The 22,987-nt window shown below is 41.1% G+C and overlaps 1 long non-coding RNA gene across 1 annotated transcript; it reads left to right on the top strand.

Moving 5' to 3' along the window:
• The first annotated feature begins 689 nt into the window (after window positions 1-689).
• LOC123331344 lies at window positions 690-2,443 on the top strand. The gene is made up of 2 exons (XR_006547921.2): window positions 690-914; window positions 1,396-2,443. It is a non-coding gene; the product is annotated as an uncharacterized LOC123331344 (long non-coding RNA).
• The last annotated feature ends 20,544 nt before the right edge of the window (window positions 2,444-22,987 follow it).

Below are 22,987 nucleotides of genomic sequence, written 5' to 3'. Positions count from 1 at the left end.
AAAGACAATTCAGAGATCTTAAGTACCTATCAACTTAAGATAAAAAAATCAGAGTAACTTACATGAATTTGTGGAATAATGAAGGGAGCTACATTATTATAATGATAGAAGACTAATAGTCCTCAATATTTATTGAGTGAGGACTCTAAGCTAAGTCCTGAGCTAAGCACTTTACCTGCCTTATTTCATTTAATACTTAAAATAATTCTACAAGTATTTTTTAAATATATATATTTTATTGAAGTATAGTTGACTTGCAATGATTCAGGTGTACAGCAAGGTGATTCAGTTATACATATACACTTGTATTATTTTTTAAAATTATTTTCCATTATAGGTTTTTATAAGATACTGACTATAGTTCCCTGTATTTTTTTTTTATCTTATTTAGAAACAGGGGAAACAAAACACTGATGTGAGAGCTGAGCCATAAAGAAAGCTAAACACCAAAGAATTGATGCTTTCAAAATGTGGTGCTGGAGAAGACTCTGGAGAGTCCTTGGACAGCAAGATCAAACCAGTCAATCCTAAAGGAAATCAACCCTGAATATTCATTGGAAGGACCAATACTGAGCTGAAACTCCAATACTTTGGCTGCTGATGTGAAGAGCCAACTCATTGGAAAAGATTCTGATGCTGGGAAAGATTAAGGGCAAGAGTAGAAGAGGGTGACAGGAGGAGATGGTTGGATGGCATCACAAACTCAACGGACATGAGTTTGAGCAAACTCCAGGAGACGGTGAAGGACAGGGAAGCCTGGCATTCATGGGTCACAAAGAGCTGGACGCGACTTAGTGACTGAACAATAACAACCTTACTCAAAATTCATACAAAACAGATAGATGAAGCAATTTAAACTTGAGATTCAATAATTTCATCCTTATTTTTTCCACTGTGGTACATCACAGATCAAGGTAAATGCTAGCCTGGCTTTTTTTATGAATTAAAAGAAAGTTGTCAAACTTCCCTTTTTCCTAGTTGCTATAAATTAAACATTGTGCTATGGACATTTAACAAATACTTATCCACTAACTCTTTGAAGTTTTTACATCATTTTATGGAATTTCTTTGTCATCAGAGCGTTAAAGTTCTTGGGCTGACTAATAGCAGTTATTTTTGAAAAATGACAAAAGCATTAGAATATATCTAATAATTCTGCTAACCAATTTCCACTCTTTTTCAAAAATAAATTTCTGTCACTATTCTTTTATTTAGGATTCCTCCCTGAAATGCCTTTTCAAAAGTTTGAGCACTTACATTTATCACTAAAACCTGTGTTATGCTGAATGACTTCTATGGTTGCATATGCTATGACTCTTATTATTTTGCCTGAAACACAGATCTATGATTTCTTCTCAAGCATTGTCTTATTGATCCAATAACATTTCTCCCCAGATCAACTGAAAGAAGTAACAAATTCCAAGGCACACCGTATGGAAGACTTGAAGTAGGGTAGGTGCAGTGAAACATAAAACAAAGAACAGTTCATCTATTCATGGGACGGATGACATTTCATATTCAGAAGAAAGAGAATAAGTACAGTAAATTGATGAATGACATCTCAATCTTTTTCTCACATTTATTTTTTTAAAAAGAAAACAATTTCCACAAGTTGCTTGCAGTTGATGTCACCTTAGCACAAAAAATTTCCCCCTTACAACTCTTCTCAGAAATTACTCTGTACATCTCTCTGAAGCTTTTATTCTCTCAGTCAGATTCTTCTTGACAGATATTCTCCTAGAAGCAGCATTAATGATGCCAATATACTCTAGGTGTTCCACACAGAAAAAGATGTTGCTGCACAAATGCTCTTTCATATTGTCTGACACTATTAATTCTGGAAAACTCTACTGGTCAGTTCTTTGATCTATAATCCTTTCAGAAATTTGAGGATCAAAGACATGATTATACCTTTGAAATTTGTTGAATATCTCTTTTGGCAATTGATTTGCTTTATGACCTTCAATAGTCACTGAATTCTCTGGCCCTTGTTTTCTGCATTGTTAAAAGAAAGTTGGATTAGGTATTCCAAAGTTTTTTTTAGAGCTTAAATTGTCTAACTTATTAGGATTCATCACTGTCAAATACCTGAAAGTTTCAAACAACTAATTTTGTATTTGTTGATTTTAACAAAATACCAAGGCATATAAAATAGAATTGTAAAATTGCAGTAATATGTACTATGGTATATTAAGTAAGATAAACTCAGTTTTGTTTGAACCTATTCATTTCAATTTGATGTAATATTATAGTAATTAATATTTGGTTTTCATTTGACAGTGTAACATATTCAAAGTTTAAGGCACTAGAAGTGTTCTAGGAGGTATATATGAGAAATGTATGGCTACCTCTTGGCTAAAAACCATCTAAATCAGTAACACCAATAGGGAAACCCAAAATAATTAACAGCAACAAAACTTAACAAAATAAATTTCAAAACAAAGGAATTGTGAAACAAACCTTCTATATCCAGTTAGCAGGTGTTGCACACCAAATCCACGGGGTCGCAAAGAGTCAGACACAACTGAGCGACTGAACTGAACTATACCACCAAAACACCGTATCCTCACAAGGTGCTCAAAAGGGCAGAAAATTGAGCCCATCTGAAGACTCTTAAGCAAGACAGTGGACAAAAGAGCAAAACTGATGTATTCAATATTAGCAGAAACAAATAGAACCAAATTAATATTCAACAAAAGGAATTGGTCGTGTATGTAATGAGATTGCCTATAGCTAGTACCATGTAGCTACCAGAAATTGTGTTCCAGAAGAATATTGGCTGATAACATGGCACAGTATGTTTACCACGTTTTTCAGGTTCTCTCCTCTTCTGGACACAGTAGCTCTGCATGTCCTGTCCACTTGTGGTTGAGTGGGACCGTGTGACTCCTTTTAGTCAATGAGCTAATTGTGAGCAGATGTGTTACATGTGACTGTAGGCTGGGTCATTTGAGTGTTGATGCAACACCCTCCTGGCACTTTTTTTCTTTGTGGGATGACAACCAGAAACATTCTAGGTAGCAGCTCTGTCAGCTTAGGTCCCTGAGTAATTCTAATGAGCTGAACCACTCTCCTAACTTTCAATGAATACATACTGTGAACAAATGTTGTTCTCAAAATATTGAAATTCTGGGATTGTTTCTTCCATCAGTAGAAGTGCATAGTGTGTTGATTTCACAAACTGAACGCTAGCTTGGGCCCAGTCCCTACATATCCCTTCTTACAAAGAAAATGATTATCCCAACTTCTAGCAGCATAGACTAGTTTTACTTGTTCTTAAATTTAAAAAGTTGTAAGTATACAGTATGTATTTTGGGATGAAGGGTCTTTTGCTGAATATTGTGAGCTTCATCTATATTTCTACATGGATTTGTGGTCCATTCATTCTCATTGGTAAGTACTGTTCATTGTGTGAATGTATTAAATTTTATGTGTTTACCATTTGGGGTGTTTGGATAGTTTCCAGTATTTTACTATTACAAATCACATTCCAGTGAATATTCTGGTACATATCTTTTGGTGTACATCTGTCTGCAATTCTACTGGATATATACCTATATGAGTGGAATTGCTGGTTTATAGAGTATGTTTAGTTTTAGTAGGTATTGCCAAATAGTTTCCCCAAAATAATTGCATTAATTCACATTCTCACCATTAGTATAGAAGTGTTTTGGATGCTCCAACATCTGGCATTTTTCACTTCTTCACTGTAGCCATTCTGGAGATAACTAACAACATTGAGCACTTTTTCACATAGTATTTAGTGGCCATTTCTGCCCCTTTTGGCGGTAATATACCTATTCATCTTTTGCTGTTTTTCTGTTAGGTTGTCTTTGTATTTCTTTATATATCCTTTACTTATAAAGTTGTTTTTTTACATATACTGCTTTATATATTCTGAATATGAGTCTTTTTTGAATATATGTATTTTGAATATTTTACCCCATTCTGTGCATTGTTTCTTCATTTTCATAATGGTATTTTATTTTGAGCTCTTAATTTTAATATAGTCCAATATATCAGTTTTTAAATTTTTGGTTAGTGCTTTCATGTAGTGTTTTTAAAAGTTTTGCCTACTTCAAGGAGAAGAAGATATCCTCTTCTAAGAATTTTATTATTTCATCTTTCACATGTAGATCTGAAATCTGCTTGGAATTGGTTTTTGTGTGTAGAATGAAGTAGTGATCAAGATATGTTTTTTTGCATGTTGTTACCCAATTGCCTAAACACTATTTACTTAAATATTATCTTTTCCCCACTGTAGTGTTATCTTTGTTGTAAATCAGGTGACCATACATGTATGGATTGGTTTCTGGTCTTTCAGTTACATTCCACTGATCAATTTGTCTGTCTTTGTAGTGTGTTAATTGCTGTACCTTTGTAATAGTCTTGATGTCAGATAGTATAAGTTGCCTGGTACCATTTTTTGTTCTTCAGAATCACCTTGGGTATTCTTAGCCCTTTTGTGGTCTATCTGAATTTTAGAATCTGTTGTTGATTTGCGCGCGCACACACACACACACACACACACATACACACACACATAAGCTCTGCTGGGGTTCTGATTAGGATTGCATTGAATCAGCAGATTAATTTGAGGACATTAATATTTTAACAATATTGAATCTTCCAATCCATGAACATGATATATCCTATTTGTCTGAGTCTTTAAAAATTGCTATCTATAATATTATGTAGTTTTCAGTGAAAGTTTCACATATCTTCCATTAGATTTATTCCTAAGTATTTGATTTTCAATAAAAATAAACAATGAAATCTTATCCGTTAAATGTAGTTACATACATCTAAACTTTTTGTTTTGAAATAATTTTAGATTTACATAAAAGTTGCAAAGAAAATACCCTTCACCCAGGTTCAGTTCAGTTCAGTTCAGTCGCTCAGTCATGTCCGACTCTTCGCGACCCCATGAATCGCAGCACTCCAGGCTTCCCTGTCCATCACCAACTCCCGGAGTTCACTCAGACTCACTTCCATCAAGTTGGTGATGCCATCCAGCCATCTCATCCTCTGTCGTCCCCTTCTCCTCTTGCCCCCAATCCCTCCCAGCATCAGAGTCTTTTCCAATGAGTCAACTCTTCGCATGAGGTGGCCAAAGTACTGGAGTTTCAGCTTTAGCATCATTCCTCCCAAAGAAATCCCAGGGCTGATCTCCTTCAGAATGGACTGGTTGGATCTCCTTGCAGTCCAAGGGACTCTCAAGAGTCTTCTCCAACACCACAGTTCAAAAGCATCAATTCTTCAGTGCTCAGCCTTCTTCACAGTCCAACTCTCACATCCATACATGACCACAGGAAAAACCATAGCCTTGACTAGACGGACCTTCGTTGGCAAAGTAATGTCTCTGCTTTTGAATATGCTATCTAGGTTGGACATAACTTTCCTTCCAAGGAGTAAGCGTCTTTTAATTTCATGGCTGCAGTCACCATCTGCAGTGATTTTGGCGCCCAAAAAATAAAGTCTGACACTGCTTCCACTGTTTCCCCATCTATTTCCCATGAAGTGATGGGACCAGATGCCATGATCTTCGTTTTCTGAATGTTGAGCTTTAAGCCAACATTTTCACTCTCCACTTTCACTTTCATCAAGAGGCTTTTTAGTTCCTCTTCACTTTCTGCCATAAGGGTGGTGTTTAATATTAGCATGACCATGGTACATTTGTCAAAGCTAAGAAATGAACATTAAAGTAATAGTATTAACCAAACTACAGGCTTTATTTAGATTTCAGCAGTTTTTCCACTAATGTCCTTTTTCTGTTCAGGGTCCAATCAAAGATGTCACAGTGCAATTAATCATTATGTCTCTAGTTTGTGACAGTTACTGAGTCTTTACTTGCTCTTCATGACCTTGAAATTGAAGAGTTCTGGTCAGGTATTTTGTAGAATGTCCTTTGGTTTCGGTTCACCTGATGTGTTCTCATGAGGGACTATGGGACTGGGGATTCTGGGACTTAGAGAGGACGCCCACAGAGATGGGGTGTTCTTCTCAAGGCATCATGTCAGGCGCAAATGAGACTGACATGATTTATCATGGGGTGATGCTAACCCTAATCACTTTATTACAACAAAATTTGCCAAATTTGTTTAGTCATTTATCTGTTGATGAACGTTCAGGTTGGGGCTTCCCAAGTGGTGCAGTGGTAAAGAATCTACCTGCCAGTGCAGAAGATGCAAGACATATGGGTTTGATCCCTGGGTCAGGAAGATCCCCTGGAGCAGGAATTGGCAACCCACTCAACTGTTCTTGCCTAGAAAATTCTGTGGACAGAGGAGCCTGGCAGGCTACAGTCCATAGGGTCATAAGGAGTCAGAAATGACTGAGCAGCATGGCATGGCATGGACATTTGGGTTATTTCCAGTTTAGGAATTTGCTAGGTTTGCCATAACAAAATACCACAAGACTAGGTAGCTTACGGAGAAGGCAATGGCACCCCACTCCAGTACTCTTGCCTGGAAAATCCCATGGATGGAGAAGTCTGGTGGGCTGCAGTCCATGGGGTCACTAAGAGTCGGACACGACTAAGCGACTTCCCTTTCACTTTTCACTTTCATGCATTGGAGAAGGAAATAGCAACCCACTCCAGTGTTCTTGCCTGGAGAATCCCAGGGACGGGGGAGCCTGGTGGGCTGCTGTCTGTGGGGTCGCACAGAGTTGGACATGACTGAGCAACTTAGCAGCAGCAGCAGCAGGTAGCTTAAACCACAGAAATTTATTATCTTATAGTTGTGGAGGTTTTCCCACAAAGATTATTATGTTGTATTTTCATTTGATTAAGTTAAAAGTGTTTTCTAAAATCTCTTTCGATTTCTTTGACCATGGGTTATTTAGAAGCATGTTATTTGGTTTCCAAAAATTAGTTTTTCTGTAGACCTTTCTGTTGATTTCCAACTTAATTCTATAGTAGCCCAAGAACACGTTGTATGATTTCAGCTCTTTAAATTTATTGAGACTTGTTTTATGGCCCAGAATATGATTAGTCTCAGTAAATGTTCAGTGTGCTCCTGAGAAGAAGGTATATTCTGAAGTTGGGATGGATGGAGTTAAATAGTTTCAGTGTTGCTGAAGTCTGCTCTATTTTTGCTTATTTTCTGTTTACTTAATTATTGAATCTACTTGATGAAATTAGATAGTAGCAAGCTTCCCTGGTGGCTAAGATGGTAAAGAATCTGCCTGCAGTGCAAGAGACCTGGGTTTGATCTCTGGGCTGGGAAGATCCCAAGAGGGGAATGGCAAGCCACTTCAGTATTCTTGCCTGCAAAACTCCACGGACAGAGGAGCCTGGCGGGCTACAGTGCATAGGGTCACAAAGAGTCAGACATGACTGAGTGACTTTCACTTTCCTTTCATGTAGTAGCAAAGTGACACCATGGGGTCTCAAAGAGTTGAACAAGACTTAGCCACTGAACAACAACAAGTTATTGAATTAAGAAGGAGATACCTTGAAAAAGCATCGAAGTCGTTAATTATCTTACCTTATGGTTTTGGTTTCACATGACCAGAAATTGTTGCTAGATATTGTGTATAAAGGACCATGACCATATTGTGCTCTAATGACGTTATCTTGCATCATAGAGGATTCATCCTTTCATTTGTTGGTCTGATAGAGGAGGTGGCTGATCATCTCATTTCAGTCTGGGACTGTGTTGACAGTAGGGAGGGTACAGTGAAAATAGATTACAGTTTTAGACTCAGCCTATCTCTGATTTATTCTTTCCTAGGGAAGACCTTCCAGAGCTTTAATGAGAAACAAGAGTTTGTTTTCTCTGAGGTTTTCTACAGATTAAGTTCTGACTTAAAAGGTTTTGAGGAGGGCATGGCAACCCACTCCAGTATTCTTGCCTGGAGAATCCCCAAGGACAGAGGAGCCTGGCAGACTACAGTCCATGGAGTCACAAAGAGTCAGCCATGACTGAGCGACTAAGCACTAAAAGGTTTTCAGCTTCTGGTATTCAGTCTCCTACACCAAGCAACTTTAAAATTTGGCACATATCTTAAGGGGATGTGGAGACTAGATATCTCCATTTGACTCCTGAAATATCCAGTTTGTCTCCTTTGTTCTTGTTCAGTCGCCCAGTCGTGTCCGACTCTTTATGATCCTATGAACGCCAGCACACCAGTCCTCCCTGTCCCTCACCATCTCCTGGAGTTTGCCCAAGTTCATGTTCATAGCATCAGTAATGCCATCCAGCCATCTCATCCTCTGATGCCCTCTTCTCCTTCTGCCCTCAATCTTTCTCAGCATCGGGGACTTTTCCAATGAGTTGTCTGTTGGCATCAAATGACCAAAAGAATGGAGTTTCAGCTTTAGCATTAGTCCTTCCAGCGAATATTCAGGGTTGATACCCCTTAAGATTGACTGGTTTGATCTCCTTGCTGTCCAAGGGACTTTCAGGAGTCTTCTCCAGCACCACAGTTTGAGGGCATCAATTCTTTGGTGTTCTGCCTTCTTTACAGTCCAACTCTCAAGACCATGTGTGACCACTGGAAAGACCTTCAGACCTGGGGGACTCATCTTTTGGTGTCATATCTTTTTGGCCTTTTATACAGTTCATGAGATTCTCACAGCAAGTATACTGGGGTGGTTTGCCATTCCTTCCTCCAGTGGATCATGTTTTGTCAGCACTCTCTGCTATGACCCATCTGTCTTGAGTGGCCCTGCACAGCATGGCTCATAGCTTCATTGACTTATGCAGGCCCCTTTGCCATGAGAAGGCGGTGATCTGTGAAGGGTTGTCTCCTGTGGCCCTACATATATACCAACATCTCTGCTGCTTTACTTGTTCCCTGCCCTAAGACCCCTGTCCCAGGGCCAACCCTAGATGCTTCAGTTCAGTTCAGTCACTCAGTCATGTCCGACTCTTTACAACCCCATGAACTGCAACACACCAGGTTTCCCCATCCATCACCAACTCCCAGAGCTTGCTCAAACTCATGTCCATTGAGTCGGTGATGCCATCCAATTATCTCATCATCTGTCATCCCCTTCTCCTCCTGCCTTCAGTCTTTCCCAGAATCAGGGTCTTTTCCAATGAGTCAGGTCTTCACATCAGGTGGCCAAAGTATTGGAGCTTCAGCTTCAGCATCAGTCCTTCCAATGAATATTCAGGACTGATTTTCTTTAGATCTTTACGATTTTCTTGTTTGATCTCCTTGCAGTCCAAGGGATTCTCAAGAGTCTTCTCCAACACCACAGTTCAAAAGCATCCATTGCTGGATGCTTAGCTTACAGCTATAATCAGTAAATATCTCCAGGGTAAATATATCTACAGATCCTCAGTGTCATTCAGCACTCCCTCCAAGGCCCTCAACTCCTACACATTGTAGTTTCACTCCCCTGTTATTGGTGGATACCGTGCTGTGTTTTCTTTTCAAATTTATATCTAGAAAAACTACTCAGATGCATACTTTACCTTGTTTATTATGATTTTACTGTTGATTATATATCATCAATGTTCAGATGCATATTTTACATTATTTACTGTTGTCACGCGAGTGTATGTTCCTCGGTTCTTTGTCTCGTCACAACAAAGATTTGGAGCAACGGACATTAAAGCCCTCGGTGCGTCACAGCTCTCGGGTCTTGGACAAACCGTGCTACAGCGCTTAGGCAAATCAATGTTACAGCTCTATTTTATTTAGAAGATAGCAGGAGAATCCAAGACTAGATGAGAAGAGAGTGGAGTGCATGGGGAGGGAGGGAGGGAGGGGGGGAGAGAGAGAGAGAGAGTGAGTGAAAGAGAGAGTGAGAGAGAGAGAGAGAGAGAGAAAGAGCGCAGGCACGCAGGAGAGTCCGTGAGAAAGCGCTTTGGCTCCTCCTTTTATATGTTTTTTCCTCCACCTGGGCCTGCCCTATGCAAATTGGGCTTAGCCAGGAGTGCTGTTTGTTTTGTCTGAAGTCTTCTCTCTGGTCCTCAGACCTTCCTTGGACCTTCCTTGTCTTTTAGCCACCCCCATTTTGGACTCCTTTTCCCTATTCTACCTACCTAACATTTGGTAGTTCTGAATAGGTATCTGAGATCTCCCAGGGGCTCACAGGTGTATCGAGTGTCCTCTTCTGTTTTCTTACATGGCTTGACTCATGAGTAGTGAATCCAGGAGTCATGTCCTGGTACCTTGACTGCTGTGGGGGTAGAAAGTATTACAGGGTAGGGGCCCTTCCATGTGGGCTGGAGTTGAGCCTTTGGGGACCCATCTTTCCAGACTTTAATTAGGACTTGAGTCCCTGGAGAATATAGTGGTGACTCTTTAGAATCTTTTGGGTCCTGGTTCATACCCCACAAGCGTATATCCTGTTGGAATTGACCAACGGCCATGCTATAAGACTGGAGGGTCTGAACCTCTGGATCTAGGAAGAGGGCATTGACATAAACAAAAGGTCTCCCATATAGCATCTCATAAGGACTAAGACCAACCTGTTCCTTAGGGGCAATGCGGGTGCAGAGGAGAGATATTGGTAAAGCCTCCTTCCATCCCAGGGAGGTCTCTTGGGTTATCTTTTTTATCGATGATTTTAAGAATTGATTGGCTCTTTCTACTTTTCCTGAAGATTGAGGCCTCCAGGCACAATGGAGATAATAAGTAATGCCCAATGCTTTGGAGACTCTTTGGGTGACCTTAGAAGTAAATGATGTCCCATTGTCACTTTGTAATAACCTGGGCAGACCAAATCTTGGAATGATTTCATGGAGCAGTTTTTTTACACCTCACAACCTTTCGAAGACCGATCCCAAGGCAGGTCAAGGCGTGATGACCTCCTGGGACCCCCCGGACTGGAGTTTGGGCATCCCCAAGATCTCCAGTGTGACCAATGCTGGGTAGAATTAAGAGGTTTGTAACTCATTGCTAGTTTGCTCACCGTGAATGGGAATAGACATGATGTAAGTTCATCCTACCCAGAACTGTTGCAGCCTGAGAGCCAGGCGTCCCTGGGTCAGGAGGCAGATCCCCAGGCAGGCTGAGGCGTGACAGCCTCCTAGAGATCGAATCCCCGGGGCAGGTCGAAGCGTGACCGCCTCACAAAAATTGGGTCCCTGGGCAGGTCGAGGTGTGACGACCTCCTGGGACCCCTAGGACTAGAGGATCCCCGAACATGTTGAGGCGTGAAAACCTTTCTAAGACCGATCCCTAGGCAGGTCAAGGTGTGATGACCTCCTGGGATCCCCCGGACTGGAGTTTGGGCGTCCCCAAGATCTCCAGTGTGACCAGTATTGGGTAGGATTAGGGGTTGGATATTATAGAGTATTTCCCTCCCTCCCAAGGCCAGCTATTTTCTGGTTGTCTCTCCAGAAGATTGTAGAGGCAGCCTGGTGGGTCTGGATGGTGCTCAGAAAAAGAGCATGAACCAGGAGGGAAGGGGGCAGAGCACAACCTTTGAAAGAATGACATAGCACAAGGGTATAAGGTAAACCAATTAAAATCAATTGGGTCCAAGATGACAAGTCAAATTCAAGTAAACCTTAATCCCCAATCTATAAGCCAACAGACACACCCAGAGGTGGCAGGACAGCTCCAAGGCACAAGGTCAAAAGAGGGAGGAGTGGGTGGCTCCCCAATGGCTGGGATGATCCTCTCACTCATTAACATATGAATTCCATCCCCTCACAAAACCTAGCCAGGCCTAATACTATGGCCCCAGCCTTTGCCCTTGGCAGTGGTTCACACCCTGAAGAGTGGCTTCTCTCTGGATCCTAACAAATCCACCTCTTATCGCTTTGTCTCAATGAATTTTTGCATCAGAGCCTGAGTTTCATTAGTTTTGGCCAGGCTTGAGTCCCGGCAGAGAGCTGAAGGACAGGAGGAAAAAGCAGTGGGAAAAACATGCCAAGGAATCCCCTTCAAAGCCCGCTGGAAAATTTGCTAAATATCTGACCGGTGCTCACAGTTTCATTGGTCTGATCCTTGGCACAGAGAAGAGAAAGGACAGAAGAACCCCCACCGGCTTGGGTAACAGTTACTGGGGCTCAGCAGATAGCGCCTTTGGGACATGCTGAGGAGTAGCCTCTCCAGAGTCCCTCAGTTGTGACCCTGCCGCCTGCCTGTTTGCGGGAGGTTCGAGGAAACAAGAAATGAGAGATTGTAAAGGTCCTTCCAGCCATAGGAGCGAGGACCTCTTACCTTAACCGGAGGTCTTCTGGAATCTGAGACTGGGCCGCGTGAGCTTTCTGCTGAGTTCATTTTTCGCTGTCCTGGTTTCCAGCATGATGGGCCTTCCCCTGCGCTGGGTTTCTTTGCCTTCCACTTGTAGGGCGGGAGCTTCTCTGAGTTGGGCTCCTGCTGTGCTTGGCCTCTTCCGCGCGGAGGTTGTTTCAGCCAGGTTAAATCCAAGTCATGGCACCATAGATGTCACGCGAGTGTATGTTCCTCGGTTCTTTGTCTCGTCACAACAAAGATTTGGAGCAACGGACATTAAAGCCTTCAGCGCGTCACAGCTCTCAGGTCTTGGACAAACCGTGCTACAGCACTTAGGCAAATCAGTGTTACAGCTCTATTTTATTTAGAAGATAGCAGGAGAATCCAAGACTCGAAGAGAAGAGCGTGGAGGAGTGCGTGGGGAGGGAGGGAGGGAGGGTGAGAGAGAAAGAGCGCAGGCAGCGGGAGAGTCCATGAGAAAGCGCTTTGGCTCCTCTTTATTTGTTTTTTCCTCCACCTGGGCCTGCCCTATGCAAATTGAGCTTAGCCAGGAGTGCTGTTTGTTTTGCCTGAAGTCTTCTCTCTGGTCCTTGGACCTTCTTTTGACCTTCCTTGTCTTTTAGCCACCGCCATTTTGGACTCCTTTTCCCTATTCTACCTACCTAACACTGTTACTATCCCCAAAGGCACATAATTAAAAAAAAAAAAAACAAAAACAAAAACATGAAGCCGTTTTCAGGACTTTGACTTCTGTCAATATGGAAAAGTGTTTGTCACTCAGCTGTATCCGACTCTTTGCAACCTCATGAACTGTAGCCCACCAGGGTCCTCTGTCCATAGAGTTTTCCAGGCAAGAATACTGGAGTGGGCTGCCAATTCCATCTCCAGGGTATCTTCCCAATCCAGGGATCAAACCCAGGTCTCCTGCATTGCAGGCGGATTCTTTACCCACCAAGCTACCAGGGAAGCCCTGTGAATATGGGAAGGTAGATACTATAAAAAACCTGTTACTCCAAAGGAAGGAGATTCTGGAAGAGGTTAATTTTTTTTAAGGTATTACAGGACTTTCAATAAATAAAGCAAGTCTTCAAGTAACCCCTAGTAAAATGTAGCCTGAAACTCTAACAGGAGGGAAGAGGGCAGGACACAACCTTCAAAAGAATGATAAACCCTGAGGACATGACATAAATTGATTAGAACCAAATAGGTCTAAAATGGCTGATAGTTGACTTCCAGTAGACTCTTTAATTTTTTTTAAATCACTTGATTTTTTTTTTTCATCAAAAGTCTTTCCCAACCTCATAACTTTATCTGGAAAATAAATCAAGCAATTGTCAATGTAGCTATAAACACTAACTTCAAATTTTCTATCACAAAGTTCCAGTGGATATAAGCGTTAGAATAAAACATTTTTAAATAATGTGCTTCTAAAAACTAAGCTTTTCATGGACTTCCTCTAGACCTTGAGTCTCAGTATATGTTCATGGTAACATATCAGCAAGCTAAATGACACACCCACTGCACCATGACAGTTTCAAGGCTGACAATAAAGGTGATTATCACTTTGTCTCTCATTAAATTCTTTTGCAATGAGACATTTAGAACCTGAACTTCATTAAGTCCTGAGACCAGGTGTGTGATCTCAGTTAAAAGACCATGGGTTCAAGTCCCAATCTGTTACAGGGTTTCAAAACCAGAACGGGAATGTGAGTAGCAAGGTGCCAGGAGATTGGTGTTGATATGTATCTACATTTATCCTTGGTGAAGTGTATATATATATGTGTGTGTGTGTGTGTGTGTTCTGTTCTGTGCTAAGTTGCTTCAGTCATGTCCAACTTTTTGCAACCGTATGGACTGTAGCCTGCCAGGCTCCTCTGTTCTTGGGATTCCCCAGGCAAGAATACTGGAGTGGGTCGTCATAAATATAAGCCACACACACATATATGGCTTCCCGGGAGCCTCAGATGATAAAGAATCTGCCTGTAATGCAGGAGACCCGGGTTTGATCCCTGAGTCTGGAAGATCCCCTGGAGCAGGGAATGGCAACCCAATCCAGTATTCTTGCCTGGAGAATTCCATGGACATAGGAGCCTAACAGGCTATACTCTATGGGGCTGCAAAGAGTCAAACACGACTGAGCGAACAACACTTTTACACTTTCACACACACATATATATGGTGTATCAGTATGTCAACTGATCAGAGACCAAACCTGGACTAGTTCCAAATACACTTCTTGAAACTGAGATTCTTAAATAAGAAAAAAAAAAAAAAAAAAAAAAGCTTAAGTACTATCCCAGGGTGGTAGTGTAACAGGAGGGAAAGGGGAAGGGCAGGACTTTTGAAAGAATGACAGCCCAAGGACACAACATAAGCCAGTTAGAATCAACTGGGTCCAAGATGGCAGACAAGTCAGCTTCAACTAGACCTTGATCCTCAATCAGCAAGCTAAATGACACACCAGAGGCACCATGACAATTCCAAGGCACTGTCACAAGACCAAGGGGTGGGTGGTGGCCCAATTCCTGGAAATCTCCATCCCTTCCTCAAAATAGTTGAAATAATCCTCCCACTCATTAGTTTATAACCATGCCACATTTCAGGGTCACCAGATTCACCCTCTGCAATGGCCCACACTCTGAATTTGAATAGACCCATTTCTTACCTATCATTTGTCTCTCACTGAATTCTTTATGCGATGAGACGTTAAGAACCTGAACTCCATTAGGTCCTGAAACCAGGTAGCAAGGGTTTTGCTGCTGCTGCTGCTGCTAAGTTGCTTCAGTCGTGTCTGACTCTGTGTGACCCATAGACGGCAGCCCACCAGGCTCCCTTGTCCCTGGGATTCTCCAAGCAAGAATACTGGAGTGGGTTGCCATTGCCTTCTCCAATGCATGAAAGTGAAAAGTGAAAGTGAAGTCGCTCAGTCGTGTCCGACTCTTTGTGACCCCATGGACTGCAGCCTACCAGGCTCCTCCATCCATGGGATTTTCCAAGCATGAGTACTGGCTGGGTTCAATTCACAGTGTATGGGTTCAAGTCTCAATCTGAGGTAAATGGTTTCAGTAAGTCCTGTTTGCTTGTAGTAGAAGCATCAAAAAAACCCCAGTTTAGGCCTGTAGGATCCCCAAAGATAAATACATATGATCAGACAATCAGAGATTAATAAACATAAGAGAAAAAAAGCTACTATGATCGTGACCCAGAAAAAAAACAACAACAGATTTGGACCTCTGTGGTCTTCAAATATTGGAATTATAAAATCAAAATATAAAATAACTTTGTATAAAATACTGGAAGAAAGTTTAAAATGAAATCACAAAACTGATCAAGAAACAAGAGACTGGTAATTTATGAAATAAAAATAAATAATATATTTGAAAATAAAATATATAATTGTTGACATTTTAAAACTTCAGAAAGGCATGGATTAAATAGCAGCTTAGACATGGATGAAAAAAATATAGTGAAAGTTGAAGCTAAATAAATTACCCAGAAGGTAATACAGGAAAACAAGGAGATGGATTATTAAAGTGTGATTGGGAGACAAAGAAAATAAAATAATAAACTTAGTTTATGGATTTCTAGGAGATAAATTGATGAGAATAGAAATAAATATTTGATGAGTTAATGGGTAATAATTTTTCAATTCTGATGAAGGCTGTAAATCCATAAATATCCAAAACATGATTTATAGCAAGCTTGATATAAAGAAATCTGGACCTAGACACTTTATTTAAAACTCTAGAACACAAAGGTTAAAATATTTAAAAACAGCTTAAGAGAAAAAAAATTATCTATAGATGATAATTTGACTGACTGCAGATTTCACAACTCTGGTTAGAAAACATTTTTTTATAATATCTTCAGTGTGCTGAAAGAACATAATTGTCAACCTAGAATTAACTGTTCATTCCAAATTATGTTCAACAAAAGAAACTACAAGCCCAAAATGGAGTCACTTGTGCTAAACCTTAAGACTTAATGCTGCTCAGTTTCCCAGTCATATCTGACTCTCTGTGCCCCTGTAAACTGCAGTATGCCAGGCCTCTCTGTCCCTCACCATCTCTTGAAGTTTGCCCAAGGTCATATCCATTGCCTCAATGATGCCATCCAGCCATCTCATCCTCTGACACCCTCTTCTCCTTTTGCCCTCAATCTTTCCCAGCATCAGGGGCTTTTCCAACAGGTCCGCTGTTCACATCAGATAATCAAAATACTGGAGTTTCAACTTCAGTATCAGTCCTTCTAATGAGTGTTCAGGGTTGATTTGATTGACTGGTTTGATCTCCTTGCTGTCCAAGGGAATCTCAGGAGTCTTGTCCAGCACCACAGTTCAAAGGCATCAATTCTTCTGCACTCCGCCTTCTTTACAGTCCAGCTCTCACAACCCTATGTGACCACTAGGAAGACCATTGCCTTGACTTACAGACCTCTGTTGGCAGAGTAATGTCTCCGCTTTTAAACACACTGTCTAGGTTTGTCATAGCTTTCCTACCAAGAAGCAAACATCTTCTGATTTCATGGCTGCAGTCACCATCTGCAGAGATTTTAGAGCCCAAAAAAAGGAAACCTATCACTACTTCCACCTTTTCCCCTCTATTTGCCATGGGGCTGGATGCCATGATCTTAGTTTATGGTTTTTTAAAATATTTAGTTTTAAGCTGGCTCTTTTCACTCTCCTTCACCCTCATCAAGAGGCTTTTTAGTTCCTCTTTGCTTTCTGCCATTAGGGTGGTATCATCGGAATATCTAAGGTTGATGTTTCTCCTGCCTATCTTGATTCCAGCTTGTAACTCAATTCAGCCTCAAATTGCTCATGATGTGCTCAGCGTATAGATTAAGACTTATAACCTATTCTAATTGTAGTTTCACCCTCTCCCAGGAGCAGCCTTTTAAACCAAGCAGTATGGAATTTCCTGGTCAGCACTAGGCAGATAATCTGCCTAAGACCTCCTGCCTCCCCCTAACCTTGTCTGAAATAATCCACTCTTTTAAATCCTTGTCTCACCTCTTTCTGTCTCTGAAAACCTTCCATTTTGTACATCTCCTAACAATGCTTTTCTACATGCTGAATGGGATGCTGTTTAATTGATGAATCATCTAATGAAACCAATTATGCCTTCAAACTGAGTATAATTTCTGTTCTTTAACAGTATGAGGGCAGAGTACACTATCTTCAGATTGTTATCTGAGGGAATCTGCCCCAGTGGACCTTCACCAAAAGAACTTCTAAAAAATGACTTCAGGAAGAAGGAAGATTGTCTCAGTACAAAGACCTGAGATCCAAAGGGTAACAGTGAGCAAGTGAAAAGTGAAAGTGTTAGTTGCTCAGTCGTGTCCTACTCCTTGCGACCCCATGGAGCCCACCAGGCTCCTCTGCCTATGGGATTTCCCAGGCAAGAATACCTGAGTGGGTTGCCATTCCTTTTTCCAGGAGATCTTCCCGACTCAATGATCAAACCCAGGTCTCCCGTATTGCAGGCAGATTCTTTACCTTCTGAGCCACCAGGGAAGCCCAGGTAAACCTAAATAAACATTATTTATATGAAGTTAAGCTGTTATACAATTTGTGTGTTTTTTAAAGGACTCAGTGAAAATAGTGGAAAACAATTATGAATTAAGAGTGGAGCATTTAGAGGTCTTCTAAAGACTTTGTACTGTTCAGCAGAGGAGCAAATATGAACTATAAGTAAGTAAGTAAGTGAAGTCGCTCAGTCGTGTCCAACTCTTTGCGACCCCATGGACTGTAGCCTATCAGGCTCCTCTGTCCGTGGGATTTTCCAGGCAATAGTACTGGAGTGGATTGCCATTTCCTTCTCCAGCGGATCTTCCCGACCCAGGGATCGAACCCAGGTCTACTTTTCGAGAATAACTAGTAAAAGAATGGAAATAAAATGTAGACCTTAAAAACTTGTAGAGAAGTGAACTGAAATTAAAAAAATACAAACAAAACTACTTTCATGATTTTTAAAGGAAAAAACTGAGGAAAGAAAATAATTGAAAAAATAAAACATATTCAACCAAAAGGTAGACAATAGAAAAAAAATATAGATCAATCAATAAGCGCAATAAATGTAATCGGACTAAAATGCCAGTTAAAATTCAGAGATAGTCAGATTGAACAAAAAAAAAGAAATGTCTAAGTTTTCCAGGTCAGACTATAATGGAGCAACAGATATTAGACTTACTTTCCCATTATATACAACTATAAAATTGGCAAAATGTCTGCAACAACTGTTTTTAGGTACTGACCAACAAGCAGTGCTTATGTGTGACTTTCAAGGAAATAGAAATACATGAGGTGAAAGCCATGTTCAACCCAACTGTCTGTCTGGACACACTTTCCAAATTGTGGTTCAGGAAAGTAGAGCCAAAATGGACCACAGAGATCTTGCCGAGCTGAGGAGGCAGGGATCAGAATTCCAGACCATCGTGGTGCCTGTAATTTGTGAGGCAAGTGGAAGACAGGAGACAGCTGCATTTAAAAGGTAGTTCAAAAATATGCAAAAGGATTCCCTTATTGGAAATCGAGTCTTCGTTTGAATGCCAAACTGCATGTACACAGGAAAGCATCCAGAAGGCCTGCAAGAAAACAGCTACCAGTGGGTTGTGAGAACAGAGATCCTTGGAGTCGCAGCATGCTGGGAGAGTAATTAGAGTTCTGATCAGAGATGGTAGAGCGACCTTAATGTAAACTTAGGCCTTAAAATTGGATTTCTTAAACACATGCCTTAGGCACAGGGCTTTTTTACCTGTAGGATAAAGGGTCTCTAAAAGGGTTAAAAAAAAAAGTTGTGATCAAATCAAACTAATCCCAAGTAAATTAACTTATTTTCAGGAAAAAAAATAGTGTACATTTTTTTAAAGGGAGACAACAATATTCAGCTGCTCTACAACGTAACATCCATAATGTACAACATTCAATAAACTCTGCATGTTATGAGAAAGAGGAGAATATGATAAACCCCTAAGAGAGACAGACAAAAAAACAGAAACATATCCAGAGATGGCAGATATTTAAGACTTCAAAATAACTATCATAAATATGTGAACTCCTTGAGGGTAAAAACCATCCCTCCTCCCAAGGCAAGGGAGGGTAGGGGCTAAGAGTATATGCTTTGCTGTTAAGTATATGCCTGGGTTCAAATCTCATACCTGACATGTGTTAACTACAGAAAATTTGGAAAGGTATTTAAGTTGCCTAAGCCCTAGTTTACTTAATCTTAAAATGAGAAAAAGAATATCTTCCTTACAGAATTATCCTAAGATTCAGTGGAATATGCATGCTAAGTTGCTTCAGTCATGTCTTACTCTTTGCAATCCTTTGGACTGTAGCCCACCAGCCTCCTCTGACCATGGGATTCTCCAGTCCAGAATATTGGAATGGGTTGCCATATCCTTTTCCAGGGAATCTTCCCAACCCAGAGATTAAACCCAAGTTGCTTATGTTTCCTGCATTGGCAAGAGTTCTTTACCACTAGCACCAGCTGGGAAAGTGGGATAATGTACCAGGAGTAACCAACACAGAAACAAGAGCTCTGTAAGGGTAAGGGCTAAGAGCAATACTTACCTATTATTACTCATTACACAGCACAGACTGGATTATTTTAGGTTTCTAATATTATGAATGAGAAAAGGCTACCAAGTCCAATGGCACTCATGTCTGGTCTGAATGTTGGAAATCAGCTGGGGTAGGATTAGTGAGCATTAGTTGTCAAATCCACTCATAGCATTGAGCAACTGGCCAAGTGGAGAAGGAGAGAGGAGCACCTGTGGTCTAGCCCCTTGGGATGAGAAGACAGCCGAGAACACTCTGAGTTGAATGGAGTACTCACATTTCAGGGGCCACTTTAAGAAGAACTGAGGACCAAACAGTGCCCGGCCCAGCCGAAAGCACCTTGTTTATCTGCCACTCTCTGTTACTGATTAACAGTAGCTTCCCCTCTTGCCACACCCTTTTGCTCAAACACAATTAAATTTTAAAATAACATGACTTTAGGAAGAACTGTTCAAAGTGCAGGTACCTGGTCTATGAATGAGAGTTGGTTGGGCGTAGTTGGGAATCAGAAAACACTTTGTACCTGTTTGCTTTGACAAAGAATCAGATCCAAGTTCTCTCCCTGTAGGAAACTTGGAGGAAAACAGGGAGCTTTTAGACCTGGGTTTGGGAATCTGTTTAAAACCCCAAATGTGTGATCACAACCTGATCACGTAGAATCAGGATTTCTTGTGTTACAAACATTGACCCCCCAGGAACCTCTTTTGGCCATGCCCAGGAAACATCTGAAATTCAGAGGTTGAGTAGGGTTGTGAGGGGACCACTTGAGGGACATAGGGGCCTTCAGTTTTAATTTGGGCTTTACCACTAGCTTCCTGTGCATGTTTTCTGATCTTCTGAGTCTTGGAGATAGACCAACTAGATCATAATTTCCCAAAGTATCTCCCTAGGATGTTAACAGGTGATAGGAAAAAAGCAGTTCTGTTAACCAGTATTTCCCAAACTGTCGTGTGAACCACTGGAGTTAGATGAGTTGACTTCAGGAGGCTTCCCTGGTGGCTCAGATGGTAAAGAACCTGCCTGCAATGCAATAGACCTGGGTTCCATCCCTGGGTCAGGAAGATTCCCTGGAGAAGGGAATGGCAACCCACTCCAGTATTCTTGCCTGGAGAACTCCATGGACAGAAGGGCTCCTCTGGAACTCCACGAGGTCACAAAGAGCTGGAGGTCTCAGTTGAGACTACGAGGTCACAACTAAGCTACTTGCACTTTCACTTGGTTGAAATTAACATTTTTTTTCTAATTAATTTTGGCAAATGATCCTAATTTTCCATTTGTAATAATGATATAAAAGTACTTTAGAATGTTCCTTTTAAAATGTGAGTGGATTTAAAGGAAAAGATTAAATCAGTAACAGTATAAATTGTCGGTATGGCAAAGACTGTGAAGGTGGTACACGAAGGACTGAAATTTGAGAAAAGTTCTGTCAAATCAGATAAAATTGGTTTATTTGTTTCGGGACTTTGCAGAGATTTTTATCATGTTGATAGAAATTTTGCCTCTTCAAGAAGGGAATTGGCATTTAGCATTGCTTTAACTCATTTGACTGTAGAAGCCTTCTTTTCTTTAAAATAGCAACCTCTTGTTACACTTATGTTCTGGAAATTTCACTTCAAAAAATGTTTATGAAAAGTTCTGAGACAGTTTTATTAAACTTGACCATTTTAGAATTTTGGGTCCTCTACATTTGATAGAAAGTCTTAGAAGAAAGTACAGAAATGGAGCTAGAAATGGTCATTTAAGAAGGTTTATACAGTGGTCAAAAGCACGTTAGCCCCAAGTGCAATGTGCTATCCTGGATTGGATGCTGAAACAGAAAAAGGACATTAGTTGGAAAAGACTAGTGAAGTCTAATTGGGATTTTAGTTAATACTAGTGACATAGTTTTATCACCAAGTCTGGTAACATTCCCTACTCACTCCATTGCCTGGTCTCACAGTGCTCAGCTTCAAAGTACAAAGGCTAAGCTAAGAAAGAGGAATCATGTTCCTCACCAACCCTCAGTGAATCCATGTACCTTTCCTGGTACCAAATTCAGCCCAGGAAGAAGACCCAGGTGGCAGTGAAGAAATGGGCATTTTTCACCCTCTTCTACATTCTGATCTTGGAGAAGGCAATAGCAACCCACTCCAGTACTCTTGCCTGGAAAAATCCCATGGACGGAGGAGTCTGGTAGGCTGCAGTCCATGGGGTTGCTAGAGTTGGACAAGACTGAGCGACTTCCCTTTCACTTTTCACTTTCATGCATTGGAGAAGGCAATGGCAAGCCACTCCAGTGTTCTTGCCTGGAGAATCCCAGGGACGGGGGAGCCTGGTGGGCTGCCGTCTGTGGGGTTGCACATAGTTGGACACGACTGAAGTAACTTAGCAGCTACATTCTGATCTAGCTACTCAGCCCTCCCAGTCACAGCCTAGTCCCTTCAACATTCTTCAACTTCAAACTAAAATCAGGGCCAAAGTCCCCTTGGGGCCAGAGAGGCTAAATTTCTTCAGACCAAGGACTTGAGTGTGCTTACCCATCTAACTGCAGAGTGCTGCAGACAGTCAGACTGTGGCCATAAAATCCTCAGCAGGTGTTAGTGGACAAGGCAGATAGATTGGGAGAGGAATGTTCTGGCTGAGGGAGGCTGTGAGTATATAATTCTGCTAACCCTCCCCACAGCCTTTGTCTAGATGATAAATGGGTGGAGACAAGAGAGGAGTAATCACTCTCTTCCATGTGCAGACAGACACTGGCATTTATTGCCAGCTTATCACAAAAGTCTACAAGTTATTATATTTCACAGCAAACAGTTATTGGAGGGACGAAAGGAAAGCAAGACCTAAGAGAAACTGAAACGGAAATAAGCCTTAACAAAAACAACAAAAGCATTACATGAAGGGCCTCTCATAAACACTTGTCTTATTAGAGAGTCCTGATCCACCCACATGGTTAACACAGAATCTTCAGGATAAATTTTTAATTTCATTGATCCTAATTAACATGAATATATGTAATGCATGAGACTGTCCTCAGGGCAGTGGCAATGGGGTGGGAGGGAAGGACAGGAGAGTGAAAAGACCTGGCTTGGAAAATAATTTCACGAATCTTTTCCAGCTGGTTAGAGAAATTCTACTGCCTTTTTTTTTTTTTTTTTTTGGCCGCAGGATACAGGATCTTAGTTCCTGGATTAGGGGCTGAAACTGTGCCCTACCCACACCCTTGGAAGTGAAAGTGCAGAATGGACTGCCCTGCCAGGGGATTCCCTATTGCTTCTTTACATATTAATTTCTTTCTAG

The sequence above is a fragment of the Bubalus bubalis genome, chromosome 23 (genome assembly GCF_019923935.1).
Source record: "Bubalus bubalis isolate 160015118507 breed Murrah chromosome 23, NDDB_SH_1, whole genome shotgun sequence".
Lineage (NCBI taxonomy): Eukaryota > Metazoa > Chordata > Mammalia > Artiodactyla > Bovidae > Bubalus > Bubalus bubalis.
Note: the sequence above shows the minus strand (reverse complement) of the source record. Positions and strands in the feature narration are given on the sequence as shown.